This window comes from Musca vetustissima, unplaced genomic scaffold, assembly GCF_032173495.1.
Source record: "Musca vetustissima isolate MV318-11 ecotype Yass unplaced genomic scaffold, APGP_CSIRO_Mvet_v1 utg31086, whole genome shotgun sequence".
NCBI classification, from domain to species: Eukaryota; Metazoa; Arthropoda; class Insecta; order Diptera; family Muscidae; genus Musca; species Musca vetustissima.
In genome coordinates this window covers 184,484-193,834 of record NW_026882799.1, presented here as the reverse complement: position 1 = coordinate 193,834, position 9,351 = coordinate 184,484, and positions in this window count along the sequence as shown.

Below are 9,351 nucleotides of genomic sequence, written 5' to 3'. Positions count from 1 at the left end.
ATATACTGGTCAGACCTCTGAGGCACGCATTCTAAATTTTTCGAACCTGTAAGGAGCTCCGACCTCTATTAGGATGTCTTCATATACAGTTTTTATGGTCGGATCTCTAAGACATTTTTTTTTGATCGGAACTCTAAGAAACTTTTTTTCTACGTCTCAGGATATTCCTTAACACTTAACAGACTTTTCCGGAGTGTCTTTCATATGTTCGGACCTCTCAGAAGGTCATTCTTTACTTACTAGATCTATTCCTACATGCATTAGGGAGACACATATTTTGAGAGGGTGCTCCTGAGAGGTCCGACTATCATATGACGAGATATTATGGTGAAATTGTATTTTATATATTAGTCCGACCTCTCTAGGGTGCTTCTTCTTCTAGGCTAGTGGAGAGCTCTTCTTTTTCTGATCGGACCTCTAACTGCTCCTAAGTGGTCCGACCATCATAAGAATATAAATAAGGTGGGAAACAAGGATATAGTCCTAATATCTCAGGTTTTGTTTAGCATGTCTTAGCAGGATCTTCGCAGAATTTTGATTTGTAGTGTAGGATTTTCACAGAGGTCAGATTTTATATTTCGATGTTTTATTTATATGGATTTTTTCCAGAATTTTCTTCTAACCTTTTTCTTTTTTTTTCTTCTTTCAGGTAAGCTTCAAATATTCCGAATTGGTTTAAAAGGTAAGGAAGATAGTTCGCACCGTTAAGCAGTTTCAACGGTAGGCTATGCTCTTAAAGGTGTTCTACAAGAGATTTATATTAGAGATTTAAATTAGAACAGTACTGACGAAGCTCTTAAATTAACCAAAAGTTATTCTGAACGGATCATGTATTTGCGGAGCTCAATGCTTCAAATAACATAAGTGGTGTTCCGACCTGCCCGATATATATTCGAGAAGTTTCAAGGAGCTCGAGCACGAGATCGAGCCTTTAAGGAACTTATTTTTTACTTTACAGGCCTCTATGAAGCTCCTCATATAGTAATCAGACTTCGAAGTTGTCCATCTTTTATTTTTGGACCTTTATGGAACTCTTTCTATATTGGTTCTGTAAGAATAACATATTAAGCTCTTCTTATGTGACTTCGGAACTTCAAATTGTTCCTATACAAACTAAATCATAGAAGTAAAGTTCTCCTCTGCTTGTATAATCTCTATGAAGCTACTACTAAGGACATGTTCGGAACAACTCCAATACCGGTCGGATCTCAAAGAATCTACACCTATAATCCGAAACTTATAACCCAAAGCTCCCTCCTTACATGCTTCTGCTATGCAAAAAAACAATCCGCAACAACAACTTCGAGCTACTTAATAACAACAAATTGTTAAGGTCATGGTTACAAATCACCCAAAAATGGAAAACGCTTAGGCTCCTGTATATGTGCGCGCACTACACACATTCCATGTGGCCAATTCCATCGTTCGTTCATGGTCACATGTTGTCAGGAAATATAATTGAACAAGTTGTCACAAGGCATATGGCAGTCAGTGGTCGGTCGGTCGGTTACCGAACTGTTGTTGTCCACTGATGATAATCATTTTTCAAATTCCTGATATGTGTTCACCAGGTTTCCAAAGTGGTTATAACATATCAAACGACCAGTCGTCCAGTCCTCTTCAGTTCGGTCCCCAGTCCCAGTCAACATAGAAACACGTTGCCACAATTTTTAATGGCAATAACAGCAGCAGCAGCAGCAGGATGTTTATTATAGAGAGTAATAACAACAACAACTACTACTACTGGCGATGTTACCGCAGTTGTTGTTGTTATTATACTCCAGCATACATTAACACCCGCCAGCTAATGGCCAACACCATTTGCAGTGAGCCCGGGCGCATTAATGCGCCCATCCATTTTTGTTTTTTGTTCCAGCCGTCCTCTTTGGCAGTTAATGATGCCAAAGTGTAGTCTGACAGCAACAGCAGCAAAAAAAAAAACCTTCCGCCACAGCCAAGTCAAGTGGAAATGATTACAACTCACTTAATGTGGCGGCCACTGCTGTTGGTACTGCAGCTCCTGTGCGGCGCATGTGCGCCTCCAGTCAATTTTCCCAACTCCAAATAAGGTAGTCGCCATCGTCATCGTTCGTTCTTGTTGAAAGCTAATTATCTACGTAATATGGCAATGCTCTCCTGCTAGATATTTATACGAGTGTGTATGTATGTGTGTGTTATTGCCATGGCAAAAGTGTTGAAATGCCTGCAGAGCAGAGCAGAGCTGACTGACTATGGTTTGACAAACAAATAAAAAAGTGTAGCGAACGTGAAGGTAAAAGGCTTCTGATTCGGCCTTGATGATGATTCGTAGACGAAAACGAAGTAATTATCGCTTTTTTTAAATAGAAATTTAATTGAGACCTCTTTTGAAGCGAACATAAAAATATTAAAAATTTAACTGATATTGAAACATTTCGTTTACTTGATGTACATTTGATATGAATTCGATTCTAGTTAGATGCGTCATTGTCATTTCAATATTCTACTACGGTTCTGAATGTCTCATCAGGTCATGAGAGGTCTAAAGGTAGTATAGCTTTAGCAAATAGGTGATAGTAAAGGAACAGATCCTGCGGAGAAGGTGTATTTATATAGATCACCCTCTAATTAGAGATTAGATTCTGGCCAACAACAATTCTGAAGGACTTATCAGTTGGTGAAATATTCGATTAGTGTATTGATTGTAAGGGAGCAGTTTATAAATCGATAAGGTCTCAAGAGGTCTGAATAGAATATAAGATGTCGAATGTATATTGGTTTGATTCGATTCTCCTTGAAATGTATCAGAATCTTGTCAGATTTCCTGAGATGTCCGACAGATAGCAGTAGGTGAAATTCTGATCAGACCATGAGATGCTTTAAAGATATGAGAAGGTTTAATGAATAGCTGATGCGAAGGACCATGTCCTCAGGATGATGTCATTAGAAGCCCGAATCATATAGTTGAGGTACAAAACTCCGAATATGTTCAAATTATTAGCTGGAAAGTTCATGGTCAGGGACTTGATTCAACGGCAATTACGAAGGACTATGGACTATGACTATGTGGTCATGAGATGTTTGATACCTACTAATTGTGAGATAGTTAGTTGAAAAGAATTCGTTTATGGGTCACAGAGATCTCTAAATATATTCAAAGAGGTCCAACTTGTATGGAATGAAATTCCCGATAACTTCGAGCCTCTCTAATATTGATGAGACTTTAGTCAGGCCCAAGTCATTTCTCTCTTATGCTGGTTAATGATGATTCTCTAGCTCCGATTTGGTTCTGAGATGGCCAAGTAGCATTAGGTGGTGGTACATGGTCAGATTCTTTGCTATTGCTCAGAGACAAGATTCGGGTCAAGGTAGGAATGGTCAGGTCTGGCAATGTCTCCTAGATACGGATTCTCTTCTAATGAGAGTCACCAATTTTAACGGATTCTTGTCAACGGGTACTAAGATGTCTGACATATAGTTATAGACCTCTTGGGGAAGATGCCCTAAGAAGTTCGAATAATAGAGAAATTTCGCAGATGTCCGAATAGTTCGCTGATAAGTTCGCGTCTGTATGATGTTGGTTAGAATCTAATCAGAGTAGGTATTTTGTCAGAGTGGTAGATTCTGTTTGGTGGATAATAGTGGGTGTGATATAGTTGACTAGTGATGATAACGTAACAGCTTGCAATGAGCAATGGGACTCTAATCAGATCCAAGTAATTTCTCTCTGATGGTGGTGAAGGATAGTTCTCTAGGTCGGATTGGGTCCTGAGATGTGCGACAGATAGTATTAGATGGCGAGAATGCCTGCTGCGTGAAGGAACAGACATTTTGAAGTCATTAGATCCGAGTAATCTCTCTGATGTAGGTGAAGGATGATTCTCTAGATCGAATTAGGTCCTGAGACGTTCGATCGGTTGAGATATCCAAATAGTTGATGGTATCAGAGTAGCTCCTGCATGAAGGAGCTGGTACTATTGAGGTCATCAGATCTAAGTAATTGCTTTCTGATGTTGGTGAAGGATGGTTCACAATATCGGGAGAAATATCCAACTAGTTGATGGTATAGTAGCAGCTCTTGAATGAAGGAACAGGACTTTAGTGGTCATCGGATCCGAGTAATATGTCTGATATTCCATCGGGTGAGATATCTAACTAGTTGATAGTATAGGTCCTGCTTGAAGGAGCAAGACATTACAAGACATCAGACATTAGAAGTCATCAAATCCGGTCCACAGATGTTCAATATATAACTAGTTGATAGCATAGTAGCAGCTACGGCATGAAGGAGCAGGACTTTAGGGGTAATCAGATCAGTGTTATATCTCTTATGTTCGTGAAGGATGGTTCTCTAGGTCTAATTAGGTACTGAGATGTTCGATCGGGTAGGATATCCAACTAGTTGTTGGAAAAGTAGCAGCTCCTGAGTGAAGGAGTAGGTCTTTAGAGGTCCGTATAGTATAGAGGTTGTCCTGCGTATATTAACCTCATTTACCTTCTGGTTGTGATCATCGATAATTCTGATAGCCGTATCAAGTCATGACATGTCAGATAAATACTAGTAGGATTACAGAAGAAGAAGCTTATCTTAAACAGGAAGCCTTAAGAGACTCAAATAGTATAGCCTAGCTAAGATGAGAATAGGAGAAATTACTAATACTGTATCTTAAGACGTCCGAATAAAATAGTTTCCTGAAAAGATCAAACCTCTTTGATATTGGAATAAAATACCTGATTATTTTTGAAATTAATTAGCCTCTAGTCAGATCGGAGTCATTCCTCTCTGATGGTTTCAAGTTCGGATTAGGTTCTGATGTGTCAGTCGGTGATGAGATATTCAATTAGTGGATGGTAAAGAGGCAACGTCCGAGAGGAGGAAGTCGTAAGAGGTCCAAATAATTCGGAAGTGAACTGGCTTCTATTGTAGTATCTTCTAAGAGGTCCGTGCGGAGGAATTCCATAAATTAGCTGTATTAATATTCGAAGACATGAGTAGTGTAACTGAGAAACCCTACTGGTAAGAGATTTATTCTCGGTCTCTAGAATAGGTCTTAGTAGCTTCATTTGAGGTAAAATGAGGTAGGGAATGACATACGAGATGCTTGGCGTCTAATAGATAATGTAGAATGTACATATAGTGTCTGTAGACGAAATGATCGACTACTGGAATAATAAGGGAGGAAGGGCCTATTAGAAAAAAATAAAGCAAGATAAGTACAATAGGAAAATTCGGCAGTTGTCAGAGGTTTTACAAGAGCAATCAGGGTTTCAAATGGCCTCGTACGAGGCTTGATTATTGGTTGAGATGCTTCTGTGAAATCCTAATAATATAAAAATGCTGCTCGAATAGTACGATATGTATATTTTGTATTCTAAGGTCTAAAGTCAATTTTTGAGAAGTTTGATTATAGCGGCGGGACATGAGAGACAAAAAGTCTTAAGAGGATAAACGGGTCCAACAATTTCCCCGAAATTCCTCAGTGGTGTGACTTTTTACTGGTGGAAACATTTTCAGGGAATCGATTGAAATCATAAGAGCCTTTCGGTTCCGAAAAGTATATGAAGGTATCCTGAGAGATCCAAATTATATACGAGATGTTCCTCGAAGCTTCCTATAATGTAGGAATACCTTCAAACAATTTCATATATCTTTCGGTTATCATCAAAAAGTTACTTCTGTGTAAATAGTAGATGACCGAAGATGTTGAAAATATTACATGGGCTCCGGAAACCTTCGAATATTGTGTGGTTATTGTTGGAGAGGTTGTGACGACTTATTGAACATCCATATATAGAAGAAGTGTAGGAGATTTTATATCTGGAGAGTATTTTCCAGCCAGCAACGTCTTGTGGGAGGTCTGCTTTCTATACACGACCAACCGAAACTCTAGAAGACCAAACATAGGGTTTATATTTTTAAAAGTTCTGCATGATTTTTTTTTTCTGATTAGAAGAGCTGTGAATGGTATATATTTGACACATACACACACACGAATTGTGTTTGACAAGCACTTTGTAATGAAGATAATGATTGAGTGACGTGTGGTCGTGACCACAATATCACCTCCTCCTCCTCCACCGCCTTTCAATAGCGTACTCGATACTGTCGTCGTTCTCGTGTGAATGAGTGCAAAATGTCGCGCCAAATGTGTAATCAGATCCATATTTTGTTAATAGAGTTTTTTGTTGTTATTTACTATTATGACCTACACCTACACGTCAGAGTGGTGGTATTGCTTACATACATGTTGGCAACAGATGGCAGGAGATGATAATTTATCAAAGAGCTAATCTGTATAAAGAAGAACTGTAGTAGGACTTCTGGCCATAGATACAAATTCTGTCTATGGAAGCCTTCTAGCCATAGATCTGCAGAAAGTCCTCCATCAATATGTGGGAGAGTTTTTTTGCCAACTGGACACATAAAGGATTTGTGGAAGTTTACACATAAATAGAAATGACAGGAACATAGCGCCATCCTAAGGAAAATAGCGCCACTAAATTAGAAAAGGCCTCAACCACCGCACTAAATTCAAGGCACTCTTATTTATAGGCAACGTTAGATGGTAGCTCCATAACTCAGAATCATCTACATAGCTCAAATAAAAACATTAATAACGAAGCTTACAGAAGTACTAATCGGTTGCCATGCTTTATGGAAATATAGCATAGGTAATAGTGCCACTCTGTGGAAAATGGCAACACTATATAAGCAATGACCCCAACCACTCCGGAAAATTCAAGTCAGGCGTTATTTCTAGGCAACGATAGATGGCAGCCCCTAATATGTAGGATACGGTACAGAAAAACAATCATGAATTTAGCTTTAGAATAAAGTGAAAACCATATATACGCAAGGACTAATCGTGAGGAGAAGTTACAGGGGAAAAATGCTTCTCTGGCACTAATATATATAATATTTAAATTTGTCAGCCTATTGGAGACCTATTCGATGTACTCTCCAAATGGTAAGTCTGTTGTGAAGCCATATTTATAGATGATATTTTGAGTAGAAGACCTCAGGGTTTTAATCGGTGTCCTATGGCATATCTGAGGATTTTTCTCCTGCATGAGATATTAACAGGTCCGAGAGGGTCTACATGGGAGATTTCGATCTTCTGACGGTTTTTAGAAGTTTCGCCCTCTGGTCCTAACGATCATTTGATGTAATAATCTCAGGGGAATAATTTCCTCTTATGAATCACTGCCCTCCTTGATGTAGGGGACCTAAAATGATATGAAATTCCGTTCCTATTGATATTTTTGATATATTTCTTGTAAATAATCCAGCTTAGTAGGCTTGTATGTTTGTACATATGTATTACATGACATACCGTTCGTCAATACCTCTGCCAATATTTGACAACTACACACAACACAATGATAATGCCGACGCCGATAAATGATGATGAAGTGTTAGTTGGGTGATGAGGATGTAAATCAATATTTATCATGATACATATATACATAGACACACATATGTACCTATATATATTTACATTATCTAATTGTTTACATAGCATCAATTAAATTCACTTGAAATATAATACATGCAAACATACATCTATATACATATATGTGCCAGCCATGCCATCTATCAATGGCCATAAAACAGGTATCGAGCGGATTTGTTTGGTATTTATGAATGGAAATTGTTATTTTTTTCATTTGTTTGTGAATGTGAATGTTCGGATTGTTTGTTTGCTAAGTGTGGAGGGCAAGGTGTGGGAGAAGCGGCTGTCGTTGTGAACACGTGTAAATATATATGTGCAATGATAAGTGGTATATATACACAGACCCATAGCTATGAGTTGTTAAAAGTCTTGGCAACAAGTTCGATAATAAAATAAATCTTTTGTTGTTGATAATAGAAGGGAAGTCAAGTTCAGGGTCTTCGGAATTTATTTTCATATGGCCAAGAAGGGACAGGTCGGTGACTCTAAATAGAAATATTTTTATTGGGTTTGATCAGTGACAATTTTGGCTAGCATAATATCGATGTCACAATTGTTGTGAAGAAAATCGGATGGTTTATATTGACGATCATAACTAAGGAAGCTCGGTCGTAGTAACGTTCTGGAAAGGCATGAGTTACTCCATGAAACTATTAAAATAAGAGTACGTATGTATTGGACTTAGGCTTATCAACACATGTTCCTTGTATTGCCGCTATTGGCTGCCTCAAAAATATCCTTTAATAAAGCCACGCCTATGCTGAGACTCCTCCATATATGGGAGTTTTTTTTTGTCTCTGGATAATTTGTAGGAGGTCTTTTATGTATAGCGGACCTTCTGTCTTCAGATTACCTATAAGAGGTTTTCTATTTATATCAAAAGGGGACCTGTTGGACATTTTCTGTCCATAGATGGCTTGTAGCGGGTCATTTATTTGTCGTATTTCATCTCTGTACACAGAGGTTTTCCCATGGAAGATCAATAAGAGATATTCTGTCTTCAGAAAGCCTTCTATCAATGAAATACCTGAAAGAGGTCTTCTATCTGTATAAAATCTGTCGAAGGGCATATAGGAGGCGCTTGGATCGGCGAGATTGTTAAAACTATTTCTGGCTCTATAAGTAATAGAGAACCAATAGGAGACTTTGTCGTTGTACATTATTTATATGGCGACTTATAGAACTGTTCTTTTTATAGGAGACCTGTTGAACATTTTCGGACATGAAAGACCTGTAGCAGATCTTTTGTCTATAGAAGGCCTGTGAAAGGTGTTATAAAATATCTATAGGTGGCCTTCTACCAATAAAATCCCTGTTGTAGGTGTTGTAGAACTCTGCTGGGAATTATTATGTCTTTAGATAATTTTTCGATTACCCTCTGCCAGATGTTTTGGGTCTAGAAAGCCTACTATCTATAAAATATTTGTAGATTGTCTTATATTTATAAAAAATGTTGTAGGAGCTATAGAGGACGCATGGGAGTTATTCTGTCTTAAGATGATTTGTCAATGGATGTCTGCCTAAAAAATATACGTATAAGGTCATCTGTCTATGGGAGACCTCATGGAGTTTTTTTTCATGGATGTCTGCTATATCTATAATATCCATGGGAGGACTTCTGTCTATAAAACAGCTATAGGATATCTAAAATGTAGAAGGTCTTCTATCAATATTGGACATGTACTACCTTTTCGGCCTTGGGAAGATGTGAAGAAAAAATTTCCATCCATAGACGGTCTATAGGAGTTCGTATGTATATAGGCAAATTACAATCTATAGAGCACCTGTCTTGTGGGAGATTCTTTCTCTACGAGCATGTCTAGTGGACCTTCTGCCTATAACTGATATATTAGACTTTGCTTGGTAATGTGATCATGTAGCGGATCTACTGTCTATAGGAAACATTTAAGAAGTGTTC